Source organism: Camponotus vicinus, unplaced genomic scaffold (genome assembly GCF_025532165.1).
Source record: "Camponotus vicinus isolate PSW18456_S1 unplaced genomic scaffold, iyCamVici1.0 SCAF_1, whole genome shotgun sequence".
Lineage (NCBI taxonomy): Eukaryota > Metazoa > Arthropoda > Insecta > Hymenoptera > Formicidae > Camponotus > Camponotus vicinus.
In genome coordinates, this window is record NW_028141945.1 from 11,127,936 (window position 1) to 11,154,080 (window position 26,145).

General features: G+C 39.2%; 2 long non-coding RNA genes across 8 annotated transcripts in view; one reads left to right on the forward strand and one right to left on the reverse strand.

The window, feature by feature from the left end:
• The window catches only part of LOC145974398 (uncharacterized), a 203,879-nt gene that overhangs the window by 112,670 nt on the left and 65,064 nt on the right, over window positions 1-26,145 (forward strand). The window contains exons 7-8 of one of the 7 annotated variants that reach the window (XR_014439672.1): window positions 19,813-21,445; window positions 21,612-21,993. The exons of the other annotated variants lie outside the window; for them this stretch is intronic. This is a non-coding gene — a long non-coding RNA (uncharacterized LOC145974398). Of the gene's footprint in view, window positions 1-19,812; window positions 21,446-21,611; window positions 21,994-26,145 lie in introns of those variants that run through there. 7 annotated transcript variants of the gene reach the window in all.
• Window positions 5,389-26,145, reverse strand: part of LOC145974447 (uncharacterized) — a 112,891-nt gene continuing 92,134 nt past the window's right edge. Inside the window, exon 4 of the long non-coding RNA XR_014439691.1 lies at window positions 5,389-5,858. This is a non-coding gene — a long non-coding RNA (uncharacterized LOC145974447). The remainder of the gene's footprint in view (window positions 5,859-26,145) is intronic.

Below are 26,145 nucleotides of genomic sequence, written 5' to 3' on the forward strand. Positions count from 1 at the left end.
GGGTCCTTGCCTTCTCCCGCTCCTCCTGCTCTTTCGTACGCGAAATCGACGTTCCTACTCTTCCCTACTCTCTCTTGCTCTCTTTCTCTCTCTCTCGTTCGCTCCACGTCTTTCCTACACGTCAGCGACTACCGCGTATAACCAGAATTCACTCCCTTGTTCGTAAAAGATGTCGAGCTTGCTAGCTTTTCGATCGTCTATTAAAAAATTTGCCATAATTTTATAATCATACATTAATTATTTACGTGAGAAATATCCTAAAAGGATCATTTTATTTTTTATTTTATTTTTATTTTTATGACACATTTTTTTTTATAGGGATGATTCATATTAGAAAGAATTTTAAAAATTATTTATTGTGACTTTTCTACATCTTGCGCTAAATAACTCAATTAATTTTGTCTTTAATTAAAAACCTTCTTTATGAAAGCTTCCATAAGCTATTCTCGACGATCACGGTGCCGCGTGAGTGCGTGCGACATGCGTGTTCCATCGTTTGAACGCGACAAGACGTACTCGTATCGGGCGAGCGATTTCACGTGCTGAGAACGCGAGTTTTTAACCCATTTCCGCGCGACACAGAGCAACCGGTAACGTTTTTGCTTGAAACGACAGACAGCGGAATAATTGCGCGAAATAATTGCTCGGATTACAATAATGGGTCACTCCGAACGGTAGCGCGTGATGATAGTTTTCGAAGCAGTGTTTGGCGAACAGATTTTTCCCCGAGTTGTTTCGTTCGAGGAATCCTCTCGTTATTTCGTACGATATTATCAAACGGGGAATAACACTTTTACGTCGCAAAAGTTTCACATTTTTACCGATATTATCAAATGGCCGATAATGAGCCACGATTTAACGAGATACGTTAAATTAAAGAAATATATATATAGACTAAAATGGTGTAATATGTGCTCACATTTATTTAAATTAATGTAAAATACTTGTAATGAACAAATTTTATCCATAGTTGAAATTTACAAAGATTTACTAATATTACGATTAATAATTGCACCAATTTTTAGTTAATTTTAAGGTATTTTAATTATGAGATCAAAATATCGAAAAAGGCGTTTGGTGAAAAACGCCTCACATAATTATAATCGACAAAAATAATTTTTTGTTGTCTTATTAAATTATAAAATTCGACGAAACATAAAAATGTTCATATTTTAATTTTATAAAAATATTAATTAAATATTTGTGAAAATTGCATCTTTTATTATTTCTTCTTCTAAAATGATATTGATATCCATTTGTGGTATCTTGATCTTCGCCATGACTATTGCTTCTATTCCGTTTTACTCCATTCTATCCGTATAATTCCTCTTTTATTTTGTTCATAATGTTCCAAAAGAAATGATAAAAAAATTACAATAGAACGAATTAAAAAAAAAACATTTGTACATTTGGTTCCGTTACCAGTTATATTTTATAGATTATATCTTCAGAAATACAATCTAAACATATATTAAATATAATGATAATTACTTTTATGGAATGAAAAATGATAGGAATGATAATTAAAAATATTTACAAACAAATTTTGATTTTTTTAAACTTATTGATTTTAAAATGAGAGATATATAAACATAATAATAATTACTTTTATCAAGTGAAAAATAATAATTAAATATAACTTATCAATAAATTCTTTCTCCAACCTTTTCCTTAAAAATTATAGATTTTGTAATTTTTTTAATGTAAAATCGCACTCACAATCAAAGCAGTTTTATGCATTTTACTCGTTGATTGTGCCAACTATCGACTCTCGTTTCAATAACACTTATTGGTAAGCTCATTATGCCTGAGCATTAAGTGGGGCATGTTCCCTTCTAAAGCGTATTATACCATTTTACCCCATATAAAAGAAGGAATTCTCTTGAAAGTAATCGTAGATGGATTAAAAAATTTTAAAAATTCGGAAAAACAGCGAAAATTTTATTTAGAGATATTTCTATTTCTTTCTAAAGATAATACTTCAAAATTTACCTTTACACGACGAATAGTCGCCAATCAATTTTGCATCAGCCTCCACGAGCGCTCGTACATCGACGCAGACGTAATAGATTCGTTAATTATACTCTACGAGTCTCGGATAAAGCGTCATACAAATTGCTCCTCGTTTATCCGCGCCAATACCCGAATTTTCCTAAACGAGCGTTTCAACACGGGTCATAAAAATTTACGTCGTGTCGTTTCAACGACCGACGCTCCATTTCAATAAATACGTTTCTTTCATCGGACTTTATGCGCGCAACAGTTTTTCAATCGTACATCCCGAACAGCTGCTCGCGTGCGCGCGCGCAACATCCGCGAGCTGTCACAATCGGGCGGACGGGCGAGAAGCGCCCGGTCGAAAAATCCATTTCTCCATATTACGCGCGGGCGTGCAGTTGGCAGTGCCGCGGTGGAAAATCACGAAAAAAAAGAGGCGAATTGATCGTCGCAACCGGCCCACGTCCATTACGCTTTATTATACGACCGAGCCCTCCTCTCTACGTTCCATCTCGTGGTTTTTCGTCGATTGGGGTTCTCTCTCTCTCTCTTTCCCTCTCTCTTTCCCTCTCTCTTTTACGGTGAATACACGAGCGGACAGAGACAGCGAGCCGCGGATAGATGAAAGAAGAGTAAGAGAGAGACAGAGAGAGATGAAAAGATTGATGGGGAAGAAAGAGAGGTACAAAGAGACGCGGAAGAGAGAGAGGCTCGAAATGGTAATCACGAAAAAAGGCAACGAATTATTTCCATCATCGATCCCGACGGTCGAACGCACGCACTCGCGCACGTAGAATGCCGCGCGTCTGTGTGCGCCGCGTTACGTTTCATCGCGGCGCCCCTAACGGGTGGCTTACGGCCGTCAAAGGGATGCTATGTGCATAATACCGTGCATCGACGTATGCACGTCGGCCCGTGGATGCGTCGAAGAGCGCGCTGGCCGCGGGAGCGTGAAACCCCGCGCGCGCAGCAGCGCGTGTGTGCGTGTGCGCGTCACCTTCGACGTGGCGTGAACGACGACGGCAGTACAACGACCCGCGTCGCGGGTCGAAATTGCGAGGTCGCACCGACGATCGGTCCTCTTGGCATTTGCACGCGTTAAAATCGATGACGTCGACGAAAACGCGAGAAGCATAAATGGATGAAGATCGAAGATTGGAGGAATAAATCGCTCTCCCCCTCTCCCCAAAGAATACAGAATTAATTTTCTTATCTTATCGCATTATTGTTTTATTTTTTTTAAATTTTATTTCTGTTTTACTTTTTTTTTAAATTGAACTAGACGTCTGTTACTATTCCTTAAAAATCCTTAAAATTCCTTAAAATAGGGGATATCTGATAAATTTTGTTAATCGCTATTATTTAATAACTATGTTAATTTGTCGGTGTAATCACGCTTGCGTTTAGAGAAAGAGAGAGAGAGAGATTTTTGAGCCGTTATTTTCTCCTTTTTATCTAGACACTCCCCAATTTATCTCTGCAATTCCGAGAGCGAGATCTCTGCGTGAATTGTCGGGTGGAAAATTATCACGATTGTGTCGGGATCCTCGCACATCTCGCCGCGTTAACAAAATGTTTAACACCGATGATAATAATTCTCGTTGCTCTTGTTGAGATACCGCTAATATTATTCGACTATTATGGAGATTTTAAGGTATGTGCATATGTACATGCATTCGCGCGCTGGCGATATCGCGTGGGGATTTATATTCGCTGTTTAGGAGTCGTTTTGATAACGATGTAATGAAAGTAACGATTTAAACCGCGACATCGATTAATGTTAAACAAATATTTCAGTAACATAAATTATAATGCGGCCTTTGAAGCGTTCACGTGTTATCGCGGATAACATATAACGGGGTCTCTGAACAAATATAATTTATATTTCAGTTATTTGCGTGATGAATATTGATTTCAATTGATATCGTTCGAAGAAGCTTGTACACTTGTACACAGAGACTGTTAATATCATGCGACTACAAAATTAATAATTATATTAAATTTGTTAAATTAAATATAAAAAATTTCTTCGATTTCGTAGACATCTGCCTTTAAATAAATTTTATCTATGCAGAATATTTCAAGAATCCTCAGTCTTAAATAATATTTGCAAGTTAAATGGACTCTGATGCAGTCAAGAAAAATGCGAATAGCATCGGACTCTTTCTTTCTGTCGTGAATCGAATTTTCCATTTCGCGGCACTTTGAGTCTCTCTATAGCATCTTAAAATGCGAACTCGTTGCCTCCAGCTAACAGCTAATTTCGAGCAGTTTCTCTCTCTCTTTCTCTCTCTCTCTCTCTCTCTCTCTCTCTTTGTTTACGCCGTCGTTTGTTCATTCATACTAGTACCACGGATTGCCACTTTCCGTGCAGCTTTTTCATTCGTGCTCCCCCGAGCTTTCCACGGCTTCTCCCCTTTTTCGAAGGTACTCACGAAGGGTCTCCGCAGACCTGGCCCGCGTATAAGAGCGCGTGCACAACAGACCACTTGACAGACTCCCACGATTGCAAATATCAATGACGAGAAAGGAGTCATTGCCAATGAGAGATCGATAAACTGAAAATTTTCGATTATTTTTTAGACCGTGTTCGAAAAAAATCTATTAATCAATTAACATCAATCATAAGAAAATAGTTTAATTGCTTTTAAAAAAAAAAAGTATCATGCTTGTGATAAAGTATCATGATAGATTATTAAATTATTGTTTAATTATTATATGTGATATTTATTTAATAATTTAACATTTTTTATTTAATATTTATTTAATTATAAAATTATGTCAAATATTCGTGTCGCAACGTAAATTAAAAGAATGCACGTCATGAGAAAGTTATGTTTCTAGCTACTATAACTATAAGCTTGTTACGGGTGCGTCGACTTGTAAGAAGTTATGTCCTCTCTGAATCATCTGCGTTTTCTTTTCATTTTCTTGCACACATCGCGAACAAAGTTACCTCAAGCTCTATCGAATCCGTCGATATTCTTAAACTTAGGGAAATGCAAATGTCCATTATTCTTAGGTGCTCACGTATTTCACTTTAAACACGACAAGCGTTGTGTGCAAGAAGGAGAATTCACAGAGAATCCAAAGAAAAAAAGAGAGACAGACTTTATCGCTTCCTGATATTACACATCCCGTGCTTCTCCCTCCTGTGTACATAAAACCAACATTACGTAAAATCTCACGCATCCCAGCCGCGGATAACGACCGTCCTTAATCGCGGACGTAATAGGACGCTCGCGGATCCGCCCCAGTTCCTGCGGGTCCCGCGACGCTCAGGTGACGTCGCCGTCCTGGCATCCTTAAGCGTCCGTAACCCCGATAATCGTGTCATAACCGTCAGCAAGGGGACAGCCCGATAGCGGGTCGCATCCCGTGCTTGCGGGCTCGTAAAGTCGCGATCGTTGCGCAACATGGTTACGAGCGTCCGAGCCGGTGAACGCTCGTTCCTACAAGTGCGGCACGCACGACAGGCGGGGGCGGACGCGGATTCAGTTATAATCTTGGAGGACTTTGCGACCAGGAGAGAGAGTCACCGAATGTGTAAAACTCGAGGCCGAGGCACCGTAACGGTGTTTGTCTCTCTCTCTTTTTCTCTCTTGTACCGCGAGATCTCCCGCCACGTGCGCGGACACGGGAGTTACATTAGCCTCGGGGGCTCCCCGAGATAGCGATACGTCGTATAATGCCGGGAAAACGGCAGGTCCAGCCTTACTTTGCGAATCTACCGCGAGCGGAGTGTTGAAGGTCTATCAGCTGATCAGCGATCGATTCGCGCTCCTCGAGATCTCGCCAACGGTTCCCAGATCCCAGATTCGAGAGACCTCGTTCCAGTGTGTATTTTCCCTTATTCCCTTCTTGAAACAAACATTAAATTATTATAAGCGATGTGTAAACGGTACAGCCGCGGCATTTCACGTATACTTTCATCGAGAATGTTGGAAATGTAATAAGATGTAACGACGTAATTGAAGTGTGCCTAGATGGGAACACGAGGCTCTCTACGGTTACCCCATAATCGAAGGTCTTAACTCTAAATGCCGGGGCTATTGACATTTTCCAGTCATTGACATTTCAAGTTTCTATTAAAAGGCCCGATAAAAACCCTTCAAGAAAGACACTTTGGTCGATTCTGCCAGGATTCTTAATGTCACGCAGCAAGAAGTGCGTGTAAAAATAAAAACACCCGCAAAGATTATTTTTAAAATTTATTTAATTGATTCCAGTTTTGAAGAATGCACATTAATGGCATTTCTCGAAAATTTCAGTGACTTTGTCAACGTCAACAAGTATCATATTCATCAATGTTAGAAGTGACTTTGCGATGGACGCGTTTGAACATTAGAAGAGATGTGACATGTCACTGATACGTTCATCTGCAACCCACAGATGATCGAAATCTTGGCGTATCATCGCGACTGGTCGGCTGCACTTCTTGCTGCTCTTTTTTTCACGTGCAAAGTCTTAAGTTTCCACCCGTTCATTAATGCTGGATCGCAAATCCATCTGATTGATGTCAATAAGTATCGATAACTTGATGTAATGCCTTAAAAAAAAATCTCTTTGATCGAGATTGACTCTCGATGACTGGATCAGGAAGGAACTAGAAATTATTATGTGCATTATTATAAAATATTATCATTTTAATAATTGACTAAAATTATAATTAATTAAAATGATAATAAATCAAATCATTTCTCGCGCAAAATATGTTTCTTCAAAATCAGTGTAGTGTAAATAATTAATTAATAATCCATAAATGAACACAATACATTATAACGTAAATCTGTTTCTTAAGAGCAACAGGATTAAATGCGATGTAATTTATTGTCGCGATTGTACGGTACGACTTATTATTGTATCCATTCATCCATAGCGTTCGCGGTTCAATAATACTTCTTTGGAATATCTATTTTATCCGATAATCGCGCATACCAAGCGTCGAAACGTCAAATTATCTATCATAGTTGCGTGCGATTATTCAATTAATCGCATTACCCGAATTACGTTTAGCTGAATTACGCGTCGATGAATCCGCAAGCATTTACAAATTCATTTGCTCGCGCGAATTACCGTAGGAACGCTTCGTCAATTCATTATTAAAGCATCGCGATAAAATTCAACGACGACTCGCGGACAAAAGACTTGCTCGCAAAGTTCCCAATCCAGCCACGCTCCTCTCAAAACTAACACACGGAATATTTTTTTAAATACATATTTACGTACATCTCGAGTAAAAATTGGCATATCTTGTGCGGTTGATATTTTTTCTTATCAAAATCCGTTCTCGATAAAAGGAGAGAGTTACCATGGCACAGATCTCGCTATCTCACTAAAGCTCTCGATATTCCACGTGTTATTTATCCGCGGAACGAAAAGCGCACACAAAATTATCTCGAGGGAATCATATTCAGCGCTAAATGCGAATAAGGGTCAAGATCCCCGTCTCCTCCCCCCCCTCCTCTCTGCTTTTGCATCTTGGGCGAACGCGATTTTCGAGCGAACGAGACGCGCGAACGTCTACGGGCGTACGTAGGGTCGACGCACGATTAATAAGAATCTCGATTCGCGACTCGTATGCGTACACGCACACGCGCGCCGCGTACGCGTGTGCGTGCTCGATCCCGCTCTCGGCTCGAATCGCGACCGTGGGCTTAATAACAAGACGCACACGCACACACGAGTATGCTACACACGAGGAACGGGGGGGGATCGGCGAGGAGGGGGGGGGGCAGACCCTGCGGAGCCCATAAAGCAAGTCCCCGACTTATCCCCCCTGCCTCTCCCCCTCGCTGTTCCGCGGCATTCCCGCGGGCCGAAAACCAGGCGCGAGGCCAATACCGAGGGATCCAGTCCGAGAGAAGAGCAGCATCTCGCCCTCTCGTCTCTTCCTTCTCCTCCTTCTCTCCCCCCCTCTGCTCCCTTCTCCTGCCTCCGCCGCCCTTTCCCTCTGTCCCTCCGTCGCCACGTTCCTTTCTTGTCCCGCCGTCATTTCGTCGACTCGTTCGCCAGGTTTGCCAGGCCAGACCAGGCCAGGCTCGCGCTCGCTGGTCGTGTACCACCGCCCGTTCGTCTATCCGTCCCCTCGGCCTGGTGCATTGCACCGGCGTCGATGCAGCGTGGTAATAGGCTCCGTGAAAAAGTCGACGGCGGGAGGGGGTTTCGGATATCTCTATCTTTCTCTCTCTCTTTTTAGTTTCTTCGATAATTTAAAATAAATACGAGATCGCAGTCCGAGGTCTCTGTAGAAAAGTATCCATCGATGACGGGGCCCGCCTCGGGGCGAAAATTAATAAACGCGATGACGATTGTATCGAAAGTCGTGCGCTGCGTAAGAATTGTCATATCGATACAATGGTCGTTTGAAGAAGTAAAGTTGTCCGCGTCAGTTGGATAAATAATAAGCGGCGATTTATGAGCCGTATCCCCGCTGATTGATAATCGGCAAAGATAGTATTTGACAAGTATATCGTAATGTGTGCGATATTATAATCGGATTAAGCGTCGGCGCAGCTTAAGAAATTGCGAGCCAAGATTGATCTTGAATCATAATTTCAGGTGTAGTAATTAATTAAGGATATTAAGAAATTGATTTCAATACGAGATTATCATTACTCGTGATTTATCAGTCGTCGCGTATGCTTGAATCAAACATATCAAAAAATGACAAGATGCGATCAAACATTTTATCTAGAATATAAAAAGTGAGGAGGAATTTGAAAATATTGAAATTAATATTAAATAATATTAATATTGATATAAATTTTTTTAGTATACATAATGAGCCGTATAAAAAAGAATTTAGTCGAAATTCCCAGGAACCATGGCCTATCCACGCCAGCCAAATGGCCGCCGAGCAGAGATTTGGGCTCGCACCTGCGTTCGCCATCGTCGGAGCGTTTTCTTCCTCCCGACTTTTGGCAGGCAGTGTACAGTGAGAGGAAAGGGGGGCCGAGGGGGGCAGGCGGCGCGGAGGGGGACGACGGTGTGTGCACCGCCGCCGGTCGTTGGGTGAGGTCAGTGTCGACCGTTCGCGAGTTGGACCGGGCCTCCGGTCCCCTCGTTGGACCGGTGCCGACACGCCTGTGCACACATACACAGATACACAGATACTTACACATACACGAGCGTGCAGCTGCATCGTCCATGCGAGTTGCATCTCTTTTGCGCTGCACCTCTGTCGAACGCGCTCCCTCGGCTCGCGCGTGCGCGCGCGCGAGTGTGCGTGCGACACGCTCCCGGTTTCGCAGTGTGTTCGCCAGGAGAGGTGCATCGCCCTCCGTCGCTGCGTCAAGGCCAGCGAAAATACTCGCTCGCTCGGTTCGTTCGCTCGCCTCTCTCTCTTTCTCTCTCTCTCTCTCTCTCTGCTTCCGCCGTGCTCTTCGGGGGCCCTCCCCCTCGCCCGTCGTGCCCCCTCGTCACGCGGCTCGCGTTCCCTTTTCTCCGTTTCAGTCACTCCGCCGAAAGGTCCCCTCTCCGCCTTCCTCCCGCGGGCGAGCCTGCACTTCGACTGCATCGTTGCTACCGCGAGAGAGAGAAGACTTCTCGATGAAATGGAGAATCTCTCTCTCTAACGAGAGTCACGAGATAATTAGATGTACGTTAGATTGTCGATGTTATATTTTGGCAAAAAATTGGAGGGAGAGGCAAGCTTCGATTTTTATTTTGCTGACGCAACAATTATCTTCATCATCTTGTTTCATATATATACAGGGTGTTTCTTAATAAATGCGAAAAATTTTAGGAGATGATTCTTTGTCGAAAATTAAGGAGGGTTTTTCATATAAACATATACTCCTACATCCCTCCCTGTGGAGTTACACTCCTCCAAAAATGGGAGTAGAAATTAGGTTTTTAATATAATTTTGTTTTTGTTCCAATTTTTCCAACATTTACTCAAATTTTATTTTTATTTTAAAATTTAACTTCTCGTAATTCGAAACCTATGCTATTTAGCATCGTGTGCACGATAACGTATTTTATTTTTTTTCTTGAAAACTACTGATTTTGTGAGAAAAATAAAAGAAATAAAAAAGTTTCTAAATAAATCAAACTTTTTAATGCATATTTTTAGATGATCATATTCCGGCCCATTAAAAAGTTCTAATAAAAAATTTAATAGGAGTTACTAGTTTCATTTCCTTATAACAATACGGGAGGCTGAAAAAAATATTAATAAATAACCCTTTTACTAGTAGAAAATATCCATCTAATTTCATTTCTTTAACTTGTTTCAAATTTGAGAAGAAAATAAAAACCTAACTTTTACCCCCATTTTTAGAGAAGTGTAACTCCACAGAGAGGAGGATGTAGGAGTATATGTTTATATGAAAAACCCCCCTTAATTTTCGACAAAGAATCATCTAAAATTTTTCGCACTCATTAAGAAACTCTGTATAATATGATACGAAAAGTAGCGATTATACTCGTATTAATTCCTCTACTTTTGCCGAGTTCTCTCTCTTTCTCTCCTCTCTTGCAGAATCGCTACAATTTTACCAGAAAACACCAGCTTTGTCGAGACACAACGGAATCGGGCAACCTACTCTTATTCACTCTAATACGCGGTTTTTTTTAAGGACGCGCGTATTCGCGTGCGAAATATGAGTGAAACGAGCATCGTCAATAGCTCGACACGCCCGACGAAGATGGAGGAATTAATTCGAAGGCCCCGAGGGGCGGATTCTCGCGAATTGCACGAAGTATACGAGGCTTTGTGACGAGATGCGCGTCGGATTGGAACTTTTGCGTAGCGGTAAATGAAAAAACGAGAGATTTTTATTCGCGTAATGGTCCCCGCAAGTATTGGACGTCGCGGGAGGGGGAGGGAAAGAGAGAGAAAAGATTAGGATTCGCGATTTTCGCGCGAAACATTTTTACGCGAAAAAATCATAATCTAACTAGAGGTAATCAATTTATTGATGACATATATTTCACACCTGAAACGCGCGTGATGATGTTCGCGACGTGCATATTAATTGTATTATTTGTTGTTGCACGTGTCTGTGATGAAACATGCTCTCGCGAGAAGGGGGTCGTTATGATTAAAAGAGTTAATAAATGTACCGATTGCGATCGCGCGATTGGTTATTCGGCGGTAGTCGCGATGTTGACACAAATGTTCGGTAGACGAGGAGAGCACGCGCCCTGAAACACTTTCCATTTGTTCCGATAAAAGCGAACGACCGGAAAGGGAGCAACGACACATGCGATTGTCGGGTTTGCCGAGCGTTATCGTTACCTGCAGACGTTTCCCTCCATTAGGTCACGGTTCGTGTCCTCCTCGCCTAATTTAGCGAGTGACATTTGTGTGTATTTCCCTACCTTAAGAATAACGTTTAGATGCGACGAAGGACGAAATGAAAATTATAAGCGAATCTCTGGAAGTAGATCCTTATTCCTCGATAACTCGAAAAAAGAAAAGCCCTCTACGAATCCGATCGCGCCTCGTCATTATATTTACTTGCGTCTACTCGTTAGAGACGAAACGCACATTTGTCGATGTAGATCGTCACGGTCCTCGAGCGTTTCCTTCGCGAAAAAGATAGATCGTGGTGTTGGCCCGCGCCCCTTCACCCTTTCCCTCTTTTCTCCCCCTCCCTCTGCCCCGGAAAAGTGTGATTTCGAAATGCGCGATATAACGAGAAGCACATAAATATTGCATGGTCGCGCTGGAAAAGCCTCCGCGTGCATCGGATTCAGGGCTTAATACATATTTCATGGACTGCGCGCAACAAGTATTCGCCGCGCGAGCGCAAACGTATCAAATGATTATACGCGGTCGTCGCGTTGTTTACGGCTCGCGAGACGCACGACGGGCCCTTCCGCGCGAAAATAGGGCCCAGCGTGCGTATAAATAAAGTACAGGATGAAGAACATCATGAGATAGCCGGTGGGTGTTTCGCAAAGATGGATATTCCTTTTTATACGCGAGACACGCTCGGGTCTGTTACATTTCAGGCTCTAAAATGCATGGGAGAGAAATTTAAAATATGCATCATAAACTATAATAGAGGATCTCCCGAAGAAAACGCTATAAAGTTCTTCAGCGACGCGTATCGCAGATATGCCAATCCAACTTTCTCGCAAACTCTGCCATTCTTCTTCTTCTTTTTCTTCCAAGTTTATTGATCTGTTGTTTTCAAAAAATTATTCCTGAAGATGAGGTTCAGCTGTTCATTCAGCTTTTAGTCTTCCAGGTATTTCGTGGATTATGATATAGGAAATTCTGGTGTTGTTCATTTTGTTCACACACAGTAAAAAATAAAATGTTAATTATAACATTATTCACATGTCCCAGAAAGTCCACTCTAAACTTTAAGTTAAAATAACTCATTCGTCGTATGTTACTTATTGACAAATTAAAAATGTTAAATAATTGACACGATACTTTACATTTATTTTTGTTATTGTGACTTTAAGTGTAATGTAAAAATAACATACAAATTAATTAAAAATTACATGAAAAAATAGTTACAATAACTCGTAAGAAATATTGAGGTCGTTAACATATAATAGTAATTATTTTAACTTGAATTATTTGTAATAGAAACATTTGATTTTAGTAAATTTGATTATTTTTGTATGTCAAAGTTCAAGATTATTTGAAGATTCACTTTAACTTTTCTTAGAATGTTAAACTGACTTTGAGACATGTTGATTGTTTAAAATGATTATGTTAAAAATACTCAAAATAATATTCCATTTCTAAGAGACATATACAAACTGTTAAGTTATGAAGTTGACATAAATGTAACACATGAAAACGTTATAAAAATAATAACATATAAGTTGTATGTTAATTTTACATTAAAGTACTAATCAAAATGTGGCAACAGAAAAGAAAATAATAACAAGAAAATTTTAACATATGGGCGCACAATTTTTTACTGTGCATGGTCTCTTCAGAATCGTCTCCTTGTTCCATAGCTTCAGTTTTGCCGATTCATCTAATCTGCATATCATAGTCTCTTAGTGTTTTGCTTGCGATTGGTCGCAATATTTTTATTTCCGATATTCCGACTTTTAATTCTTGTTGTGCCTGCTCTTGTCTCTAGATTATAATTAGCTTGACACGTGTCTCATATATTACTATGCACCTTACTATGCACATAAGTTTGTTGTTCCAGATAATATTTTTAGATATCTAGATGTATTTTTTAAATATCCAGGCAACCTTGTTTGCTCCTTTTATATACAAGTTATTATAGCTGGAAATTTCTACTTCCAAGTATTTAAATGTTATGACTTGTTCCACCGGTTTATCATTAATAACGTTAATTTACATCTCTTAGGTTGCCTTGATATTATTAAGATCTTTGTTTTGTTGAAATACTCGTGTTAACCTTTGAGATGCAAGTTATGAAACTTGTACAACATACTTTATAAATAATGTTGACAATTTTACGCCCCATCTTGTAATCCAGTCCTAGGGATCCCACTTTCTACATGATCTCGTCCGCAATTAAATAAAATCGAAAATTTAATACTGACACTCGGTCGCGGAAATTCATCAACGCGTCAGAAATGAATGAAGCGATCACGATTCGCTGTAAAACCCAGCCAGCGATTCTAGTTGCCGACGCGCTCGTTACGCCGAAGCTATCGTTCATCTAGAGCAGCTACCGTGGAACAGGTGTTCCCGGGAGTGGCACGAATTATTGTTGCGCGAACATCAGCTTACGGGGAGTAATGCTGATGCCGAGCGGTATTGTGGTCCTGCTGGGCCGGCAATAAGTGTTTATGACTTATAAGCGATAAGCGTCGTGTGTACAAACTTAAAGGCTCGCTCGAATATCGCGGGATATTAATCGGTAGCGAGCTAATTAGCCGCGCAAAGTATCGATTTGTGAGAAGCTAGTTAATTTCCAGCGCCTCGGACGGATTAACTAACGGATCCCCCGTAACGCGATCTTTGAGCGATCTTTCGCAGCAGCTATTTGGAGCGTGAGACGAGCGTTTTCTTTTTCACGATCGCCGATCGAAGGATATGAGGTAGCAAGGTAGCGATTTGGATAGAAAGATGGTAGTTTCGCCTTACATACTTATGCGAAAGTAGGGGCTCGATATGCCTCGGGAAATTACAGCGCATGAAATACGGTGCGCCTTGCGCGGTTAAATAGAGCGAGATGCGAGAGGAAATTTTTTTGGAATTTAATTATGTCACGCGAAATATCTGTATGTTTTATCACAAATATACTAATAAATAATATCACAAATTCACTAATAAAATTCTCCAAATGTATTTTCCATTTTTAGAATTTCAATTCTAGGGGTCCATCCGAAAAATATTCCAGCAAAATTTCGCTAAATCCTCTCCTCGACAAGATGTTTATTATTGAATAAAAAGTCGTACAGCCTCCTTTGACAGTCGGCAAGATTTTCGAAATTCATGAAAAGTGAATGAAATTAAAATTAAAAATTCCGAAGCATTCTGCAAATACACAGTACAATGCACGATAGTCGAAGCAGTTTCCGGGAATGCGGGTAGATATTTCGCGCGGTCGAGCGAGAGAAACGAAATGGAGCGAAGTCACGTTGGCGAAATTAATAAACAAGCATGTTTATCGCGCCTTTGCAGCCTAGCACGTGAACGAAGCAAGAAGGATCCTCGGCTGCAACGCGCCGACTGCAACGTTATGCAACGCCGGGCTTTTAGTGGGCCGTATAGTTGCGCCATTCGCATAGTCGTCCGCTTATAGTCGCCTCCGATCGAGCGTAGGCCTTCCATCGTCGTTTCATCGTGCATAGATTCCGTATGTTGCGGAACAACCTGGTGAGCGTCGACTATCGCCAACGGACACTCGGAATTTGCTCCGGATCATTATCGGAACCCCTAGATCTCGAGGCCCTTTTAGTTGCGACTCTGTTCTAGAGAGAAGGGCTCGTATCACTGATTTCGCGCTTCCTACTCGGATATTGTGCCTCCTACCTTTCGATCTATCTTTCGAGTCGATTACCTTATCTGTCTTTCGTCCGATTGCGACTCGATTCTCTTAAGGGGCGAGAAGATTCGAGTGTCATTGTTATTATTGTGTCACATGATGATAAGATTTTAATTACTTTATCAAATTCTTCCTTGAAAATGTGCAATGTATAAATATTAAATCTAGTTATAAGCTTACAAGATGCTTTGCATTTAAATGTCAAAACTTTAGAGGCGCGTAAGGAATCGATAAATTACAAAAATTTCTTTAGAGATTTGCTCGTTTTTATTTCACTGAAAAAAATTACAAAAGAAAATAAAGGAGGTTTTCATCAAAAAACATAAACCAATAATGTTAAAATTATTGGGTTTATCAAATAATATCATGAGATAAAAGTTGTAGAGCATGTAATTAAAAAAAGAGAGTTAAAATCTTCCTGAAATGAAATTAGAGGATTGTAAATAAATACGCGATGATTAACAGGATTATTGTATTCTGTTTATTTTGCTGTTTGGTTTGTTTATGTTTATACATTTATACATTTTGAGCAATATCTTCATTAAGGAAGTACAACACGAATAACTAATAAATATAAATAAATAAGAGAGTAATAAATAAGTAAAAATATGAAAATGAGCTTTTTTGTTTTTTTTTGTGATTTCCCAAAATAAAACAAAAACGAGCAAATCTCTAAAGGTTATTTTTTTAAATTTATCTATTTCCTAATTTTCACGCTCTCGAAATTTTAATATTTAAATTCGACACACTCTGTATAATGTTTGAAAAATTATATCATTAAGACTCCTGTAGACAATCTAAAATTAAAAAAATTCAAAGTAATATTTTATTTATAATTTTATCGTGTGATACAGAAAACATTTAAGCATCTAAAATACATATAACTCTCAAAATATATATCAGGAAACGGTAAAACATGTGACGCATAAAATTGTAACTAGATTACTATCGCTAATTATGGATCATTTATAGAGGGGCCTTTAAACCCATAAAATTTTCACAGAGATGTAAATTATACATATTTCCCAAACAAAAAGCTTCGACGCTCTCTTGTTCGATCGAAGCAAAAATTGATCGATCCGAAATTAACGAGAGCCTCCGCGAAAGTTCATCGCAGGCTGGCGTCAGCGAAACTCGCGTGGCTGCCGAGGCTCGCATACCGGCCGGCGAATGCCGCCAAATTTAAGGCGTCGGCCTTGAGGAATGACTTACCCGACAAAGTTCTCTCTTTGTCCAAGTGCCGCGGCGCACCGTCGCGGAACAGAGGGGACATTCTCGGTTGCGGCCTCACGGTCGCAGCTGGTGCCAATTTGCTCGACCTTGTGCCGAGTTGGCGAGCGGCAGGCACTTTTGACACACACAGGGACTTTCGCCGGGATGGGGCTCCTACGCCCGCCAAGAGAGAAAGAGAGAGAGAGGGGGGGGGAGAGAGAGCGACGATGACAGCCACGGGAAAACGGGATGTCGACGAACCCGCGTGCACCGAAATAGCGCCTTCTAAAGACGCGAAGGAAGGGGTTGTATAGGCGTAATACGCGAACCTAAAATTACGTGCGCGATGAACGTTTTTGCGGCGATTCGCGAATAACATTGTTGTCCGCGCGAAGGTCGATTCGATCTCTCGTGTGACTCACGCGAGCGCAATTATAAGCGAATCGCCTATCGCGGATCGCATCTGGGAGATGATGGTGGTCGAAATTAGAGATACGCGACGGGTCCCTTCGTGCGAGATTTCCTCGCGATACGCACGTGGGTGGCGGACCCCGAGGAATGCCGGCCGTAACTAGCGCAGTAGGTAGGCAGCGATAAATAAATAATGTCGATCGAAGTCTCGCGGTCCGGCGATACCTAGGCGTGTACCTGACCAGAAAGCCCGACTGCCCACGTGTACTCGTGTTACACGGATATCTAGTGGGCGGGTTTTGCAAGAGGCAAAAATACGATTGTCTCGAGTTTTGTCAGCTGTCGATTGAAAAACGTCGAAGCGAATACATCCGACGTTGTTCGTAAGAGATTTTATTGAGTTAAAAATAATATTTTACGGTTAATATCGGCGCATTTCTCTCTCTCTCTTCTCGCGAAAGCGGGTTTCGTTTTCGAGACGACGCGGCGAGAAACATGGTTGCGATCTCTAGAGCGTACGCGAACCGATTTATTTTCTAAACGATGCGTCTTCATTAAGGCGCGTGATTAATTACCCGGCGTCGTTCGATGAATTGATAAAGAGCTCCTCCAACGCGTAACGTTCTAGAGCAGAAAATATCGAGACGCCTTTTTCTTCCCCTTCCCCATCTTTAAAGGCAAATCTTTCCTTTTAAATCGGAGCTGTCTTCTTTTTTTCCCTCGCTTTTCAATCGGAATATTTCCTCCTCGGCCACGATGATAAAAATCCACGCGGTCTCGCGCAATTTTTCCGCGGGTCGCGCAATATTGTAGCAAAAGCATGAATTATTAAGAGGACACACGGACGATTTTATCTGGCCACGTAAACGCGTTCGAGTTCGCGTGAATCGCGCGAAAATGCACGCTTGCTTTCCATCGAGACTGACGTATATAGCTCGGCAGAGGAAAAAACGCTTCAACCATGTTTCCTCCTTTTTCTCATTCCGCCGCTGCAATTCGGTGACAAGTGCGCAATGCAGCTCGTCCCGTGCACAAGAACGGGCGACAGGCTTTGCATTTCGTTATTTACTCAGATATCATACGCGCCACGAGAGAGAGAGAGAGAGAAAGAAGACCGGTAATACACACACAGAATTTTTCCACGTCGAAACAAGCGGGACGTTGATGGTCGGCGAAATATTAATTCGAGTTTTTAAAAATGCGAAAGATATTTCTATTTTGTAAGGAGACGTCGCGATTTAAAATTAATCAGGGAATAGGAAATTGTGGATTTCTCTCGCAAGGGAACTTTGTGAATCTGGAAATTTTAATTTTGATCGAAATTTTACGCATGTGATGGAAGGAGGTAATTATACGAGTTTAGAAATTTTCAGTGCTGTCCAAAAACGATTTTAGGGATGAAATTATTCTCCAATATATATAGAGATTTTTACTTTTCTCGAAAATTACTCGAGATATTGAAAAATGGTTGAAATATCTATTTAATCACATTAATGAAATTTTGAAAAAATAATTGTTTCAAAAATTATTTTTTTAAAATTTTATTAATGTGATTAAATGGAGGTGTTTTAACTATAAAATTTTTATATGAAACACTTTTCAATATCTTCAATAATTTTCGAGATATATCGAGAAAAGCAAAAAATCGCTCTACACATGAAGGGTGACTTTATCCCTTAGAGTCATTTTTAGGCAGCAAGTGAAAATTTTTAAATTTATCTATTTATATATATGTGTAAATTTTCATCAGAATTAGAATTTCGCGAGATTCCCCTGTCAGAAAAATTTCACCTTTGATAAAGAAACAATCGCCCAACGACTCTTATTTTGTGGGTCACCTGTAGGAAAATCACTGGCGTAACAACTGCAGTTGTAAAGCAATGTTATCGCCTTATTCAGTGGTAATTTCCTCGGCGGCGCCACGATAATAACCATCAATCACGGTCTCTTAGTCGCAAAATGTATCGTTTCGTTCGTCCCGAATAGAGAGATGCATATTCAAAAGCGCAAACGCCCGGCCATTCGGTCATTGCAATTTAACGCGCGTTTCATGACCCCCGACTCACTCTCTCGCGAGAGAGCTAAGGATAAAAGTCGTAAACGCGCGCAGATATTGCCGCATAGATAATTTCACGACGCGGAGAAGGTGAAACTGCATTCGCCTAATGCCGTTGCATTGTCCGCGCCGGGGACGCCCACCCGGGTCCGCTTATAAATCCGCAACAGGCCGCGCTTAATCCGTCGCAGCGCGATGCGAGTGCGCGCCTCACCGCGACAATGCACCTCGCCGCGAATACGCGGATTTATCGTGGCGATGCTGAGACAATGAACCGAGCCGAGATGGGACAGCTCTATTAGGATCGCTCCGAATTCCCCGTGTGAAAGGCACTTAGCTTTCGGCATTGTTGCCGGGTTAACGATTCACGTTCGCGATATCAGCGGCTTATCGCGCGATACAGGACTAAGCGAGGGGGAATAGATGCTGATCGAGAGCGCCCGGCGACGAGCTGGAGACCAAGAGAGGATAGAGATGTGATGATGCAAGCTTATATCTAGAGACTCAATTAGGCCTTTTATAATGATATCAATGCATGTTAATGAAACGATCATGAAGCTCACGTGATGCTTTCAAAAATCACTAATAAAATGTATATTATTTTATAAAATCATTTAATTATAATTGTTATAATTAATATTATAATAATAATATAATTCTATTAAATATTATTATTAAAAATATATTATAAATAATATATATAAATATTATAAATCATATTAAAATAATAACAAATATTGTAAATAAAATAAAAGATATAAATAATATATAATATAAAAAATGTATATGAAAATAATATATAAGTAAATATAAAAATAACATAAAAGCAAATATTTGTACAAATAAAAAAATAATAAATTGTCTTTTTCGATTCGATTCCGAAAATAAGAGAGCATTAGTTGTCGAATCAAACTACTTTCCCAAGGATATTGCGTTATCGGCGCAATATCAGTAGTTTGAATACAAGTACCTCGAGTAACCGGACATGAGTCAGCAATACATTAAAACACAGACGAAGGCACGGAGTAATGATCTGGCTGACGTATGTACATTACATACGTCGAGCAATACTTATTGTATATATCTCGTGCGGGCGTCGCTTTCGCAAACGCGCGTATCACGCCGTCCGATAATTTCTCAGGCAGCGGACTCGGAGAATTCACCGTGGGTTTTTTTTACGCATTTCAGTACCATCGAAGAAGTACGTCGGTGTAGAAGGAGAGGAGAAAAAAAAGGAGACACGAAAGGGGAGACCGAAAGAAACGAAAACGTAGGCGAAGGACCTCGCTCGATTCATGGCGGAGTTCGAGGTCGGGCCTTGTCTACCTACCTCCCGAATGCTCTTCGCCGGCTTTTGGGCCCGCCCACGACCTTCACGACGGGCTGAGCTCTAAGGATGGCCTCGATTTCGTCTTATTAACGAGTAGCTTCAACAAACATTCGGGCAGGAGGAATCGACCTCTCCCGAGGTCGAGCCGATGGGCCCGAATACTCGGAAAAACAGAGGGATAATTGAAATGCTCCTGTAAAGCACGAGAAGGACGTTGGCTGAACGATTCCTCAGTCGACACGTATTAAATAAATGAACGAGGAATATACAGAATGTTTCTTAATAAGTGCGAAAAATTTTAGATGATTTTTTGTCGAAAATTAAGGGGGGTTTTTCACATAAACATATACTCCTACATCCCTCCCTGTGGAGTTACACTCCTCCAAAAATGGGGGTAAAAGTTAGGTTTTTATTTTCTTCTCAAATTTGAACCAAGTTAAAGAAATGAAATTAGATGGATATTTTCTACTAGTAAAAAGGTTATTTATTAATATTTTTTTCAGCCTCCCGTATTGTTATAAGATGAAACTAGCAACTCCTATTCAATTTTTTATTAAAACTTTTTAATGGGCCGGAATATGATCATCTAAAAATATGCATTAAAAAGTTTGATTTATTTAGAAACTGTTTTGTTTCTTTCATTTTTTTTCATAAAATCAGTAGTTTTCAAGAACAAAATAAAATACATTATCGTGCACAGCACGATGCTAAATAGCATAGGTTTCGAATTACGAGAAATTAAATTTTAAAATAAAAATAAAATTAGAGTAAATGTTGGAAAAATTGGAACAAAAACAAAATTATAATAAAAACCTAAAAACCTAATTTTTACCCCCATTTTTGGAGGAGTGTAACTCCACAGGAAGGGATGTAGAAGTGCATGTTTATATGAAAAACCCCCCTTAATTTTCGACAAAGAATCAACTCCTAAAATTTTTCACACTTATTAAGAAACACCCTATATATAATTCATTTAAGCGACTGAAAACATAATGAGAATATTTTGGACACTTTTGGAATTTTTAAAGGTGTGGAATCTAATTCAGTCGAAAATGATGGAAGAAGGGAAATTGCACTTTTATGATGTCCTCGAAAAATTCGCTTAATCGCAAAATTAAAGGCATTGCAAATGACGATAGGGGAAAATTACTCACGGATAAGATATAAGATATATAAGAATGCCCGAGATAACAAATAAATCTCTTACAAGAGAATTCCATTGACTGATATTGCGTGATTATCGCCCGTAGATTAATGACGCAGGTGCATTTTTGTGTCTCATCGGGTTACGTAAATAGTCTACTTCGTGACGGCTCGCTTCAATTCTCGCTAACACACGATGAGATTGCGAATTTTCATCTAAAAGTCCGCTCATCGCCGACACAATGAAGCAAATTGTTTTGTCTCCTTATAAAAAGCGATAAGTCATAATATCAAAGTTCGAGATTTCTAATCGCGCGACGTCTAATGCGATGACAATAGAAACAATTGGTAAATTTGTTATCACTTAGTTCGTAAATAATACTTTCAAATAATACTTACAAGTATAGTACTTACAAGTAATACTTACTTATAAGTATTACTTGTTTACATATTTCATCATATTATATATTCATGATGATATTTGAGAATTTATTAAATTATGACTATCTTGCAGCTCTTTTTTCGAGACGGTGCGTCGAGCCATCGATCTTCTCTCGCCGTTTGACGATGCTAACGAGAAAGCTACGTCGCTAATAATAGTAATATTCATTACTTGGCGCGGAGAAGCGGGAAACGGGGGGCTCGGAAACGGGGGCGCAGTTGTAACATCTGCTTTAAACGCATAACTCGCCGCGCGATTATCAGTAATGTTGACGCGACCGGTGCCGTAATGGCACGCGGTTTGCACTTTCGTGGAAACGGTTAGTCCTACAACTTTAATAAGGCGTCATTGGCGCGCAAACGGGAGAGATGCCGCCCAATGTTTCTCCCCTTTTAAGGGAGGCTTACAATGAGACATGAAAATAAAATAGGTAGAATACGCACCTGATCCAAACGGTATAAAGTTTAGTAAGCGCTTTTTGATTAAAATTTTTATTTAAAATTATATCATACAATCTTCATTTAAAAATATTATTTAAAATATTATTTAAAAATATTATTTAAAATATTATTGAAAAATATTATTTAAAATATTATTTAAAAATATTATTTAAAATATTATTTTATATATAAATATTATTTAAAATATTATTTATAAATAGTATTATTTTATATATTACTTTTGAAAAAAAAATAATCATATGCTAAAAGATTTAAAATTTTTATTTCAATAATATATTATATTATATATAATTTTTTTATATATTTAAAAATAGAGTATCGTTTTGTATCACTTTTGAAAAAAAATGTATACACTTTACAAGGGAAAAAATTAATAACTCGCCAAGATTGCAAAAATTACAGATTTGAGCATGCTTGTCCTACATCTCTTCTATTATTTGCATAATTTACTATACATTTCTCGCTGTAAACGTTTCACTATTGATTTACGACAAGAAGCACGTGACGAGTATCGAGTGCGAAAGCGGCTTCGCGCATCGATTGCACACATTTCATTCCCTGGCCTTATCGCGGGGCGCGAAATTAAAGTCAAGGCCCGGTGCAGCGTTTTCGTTTCCATGCGCCGAAAAATTAGGTCGCGGAAATAATGTATGCCAAGCGACTGAAATTTTCAGATTGCGCGCTTATAATATCGGAGCGGGTCACGAAGCTATTCGCAGAGTTGTTTGTGTCACCGAATAGCTATTCCCTTAAATATTCATCGCGACGGCGTTAAAATTAGCTCGGCGCGATATTAATTCAGTTTCACCTTCTTCTGCTATTTATGCGGATCGTCGACAAGGCGAAATTTGCCGGTGACTTTTACGAGAACATCCTGTCACCCTTGTTAAACGCGACAGAGGATTAAATTTTGTTGAAATATTTCAGATATATACAAGAGGGGAGGAAATAAATTGTTCAATCTTTATCTCGTACAAAGAACACGATACACGAAGGATTTGACGTTCATACGGTCTATTCGTTTGACCGGTTACGCAAGTTACTCGCGATTGAATTGAATTCTGCGTCTCGTGCAGGACGACGTTTAATCTCAAAAGAAGCCGCGATGGAATTTCATGATCGAGATCACTCCGCGGAGAAAAGTTTCGGAGCGAATTGACGGATCGGAGTAAAAAAAAAGAAAAGAAAAAACTATGTATGTTCGGAACCTCGAACGGCCCCGCAGGGCTCATTTCGAACTCATTCGTGACACTTTTCCAACTGTAGTGAAGTTCCCGGGTTCGAGCTTATCCGCGAACGAATTAATCGCGAATCGATACGTGTCCGCTCGTCGATTTACGCTCCCGCATCATCGCTCGTATTTTCCGTCATGGCGCTTGTTGTTTTTCGCGCTCGCTTCCACGCATTTATGAGTATCTCATGTACGCCGCGCATGAAAAATGGCGCTTTGACGCTTTCGGATCCGAAAGCAACGCATCTCGCAAAACACGGGATATTCCGGTGTTTCCTTCGTTTAAATGCATCCTCGCGCTATGAATGATTCAAGCCGCGATTTTTTATTGACTTTTGAATATTTTTTCAACAAATATTTTCGCCCGCGCACAATATTTTGTAAATCTTGTAATCTTTCAATTTTATGCGAACGTTGTCTATTTCATTATTCGATTCGCGAGATCAATGGTATTTGTAATGTATAATCGAGTATCCATCGCACGCACGTATTGATTTTACGATTACGTCCTTTGACAAGTGCGTCTTAAAAAAAAAATAGAATAAAAGCGCACTCGTTACAGCCGCCGTGGTTTATTGGATATAACGCTGCGTAATAACATGAAAGTATTTTATTCACGCCGAACGCGGTAGCGGTGACATGCGGGTTGTACACTTTTTTTTTCTCTTTCGTCAGCTCGGTAATAACGAAATTAATTTCTGGCAATATATTATCGAAAATCCGCGTAATGTGTTTCGAAAGCGAGCGGTTCGACGAAAATGCTTTTTCAATTATTTTCGCGTGGCATGGAGTGCGTTCCACGTCATCGGTAAAATAAAATTTTGTTGTCTAACCGGGTAGTGCGTCATCGGTTGAAGCTCGAATCACCGAGCGGTCATTGCACCATTAGTAGCTCTGTCAATGAAGCGGTCCGAGGACTCTAATTTCGATTAATTAATAAGAAACCATGAGCTGCTTCGCCCAAGAGGAAGGGCTCGTGTGTTCCTTCTTCTAAGATTAAGTGGAAAAATGCGAGGCACACGATCAAGAGATGATTGAAAAAATGAAGAATTAAAGATGGAAAAATTCTTAGTTTAAAGAAAATTTCCTCGTTGCTAAACCATTGCTTTTTCAATAACAATTCTTGACCAATTTGAAGACGATTTTTTTTTAGAAAAAAGAGAGCTTTTGTAAATTAAATTTTAGGCTGTTAAAAAGTTAACAAGACTATATTTCTTATTTAATTTCAGAATTTGCCTCAATAGAATTTTAATTTAAGATTTAATTGCAAATATATGTAATAGATAATATAATTAAAAATGATATCCTTTAATCCTTTGGGAATCTGCTGTAAAAGTATGAGATTTTGACACTTTTTGCATGTCTACATTTATTCACCCAAGAAGAAGGGCGTGTGTTCCTTATTATAAGATTAAGTGAAAAATGCGAGGCATGCGATCAAGAAATGATTGACAAAATGAAGAAAACTTAAATTGAAAGATGAAATTCATCATTAAAGATGGAAAAATTCTTAGTTTAAGAAAAATTTCCTCGTTGCTAAATCATTGAATGCTTTTTCAATAACAGATTCTTGGTCAATTTTAAGACAATTTTTTTTAAGAAAAAAGAGCTTTTGTAAATTAAATTTTAGGCTGTTAAAAAGTTAACAAGACTATATTTCTTATTTAATTTCAAAATTTGCCTCAATAGAATTTTAATTTAAGATTTAATTGCAAATATATGTAATAGATAATATAATTAAAAATGATATCCTTTAATCCTTTGGGAATCTGCTGTAAAAGTATGAGATTTTGACACTCTTTGCATGTCTACATTTATTCGCCCAAGAAGAAGGGCCTGTGTTCCTTATTCTAAGATTAAGTGAAAAATGCGAGGCACGCAATCAAGAGATGATTGAAAAAATGAAGAAAATTTAAATTGAAAGATGATCATCATTAAAGATGGAAAAATTCTTAGTTTAAGAAAAATTTCCTTGTTGCTAAATCATTGAATGCTTTTTCAATAACAGATTCTTGGTCAATTTGAAGACGATTTTTTTAAAAAGAAAGAGAGCTTTTAAATTAAATTTTGAGTAGTTAAAAAGTTAACAAGGCTAACATTCTTTATTTAATTTCAGAATTTGCCTCAATAGATTTTAATTTAAGATTTAATTGCAAATATATATAATGGCAAAATGATATAGTTAAAAATGATCTTCTTTAATCCTTTGGGAATCTGCTGTCAAAGTATGAGGTTTGGACACTTTTTGCATATGTTATCTACATTTATCACTCTCATCTATATGCAAGAAATTCTTTTTAATGTTTAATATGCAATAGTATGCGAAAGAGATTATATATTAATTAATTAATTATATTGATAATCGATGCAAAGTGATATATGCGAATATATCTTACATTTTGTTAAATTTTTAAACGCTGGTTTTTGACACGTGCTATATAACTCTCTATAACGGCTTCAACGCGATTTCACACAATTTGTCGCTTATTGAGCCGCACAATTTATTTGACCTACAAACACGTCGACGCGAATAAAAGTACGCGCGGACGACTGGAATCCGGGCAGATATTCCCAATGTGATTTATGCCAACGTCAATATACGAACGCATCGATGTGCTGCACTTAAATTCCATTATCTTAACGACGTCGTATACACAAAACTCTGTGTCTCACTTTACAAATATTTCACCAAACGGCATATCATTTTTATGCGAGTCTCAAAAATTATTAAATTTACTCAAATCATTAAAAATAACATTTTTCAATGAAAATAACAATATGTGGAAAATAAAAACGATGAGAATATCAATTTTTGTTATACATTACGGTTATTAAGTATCATATATTATTATTGTACGATAAAATTCTGACAAACAAATATAATCAGTATAATATATAATTCTCTCTCTTTGGA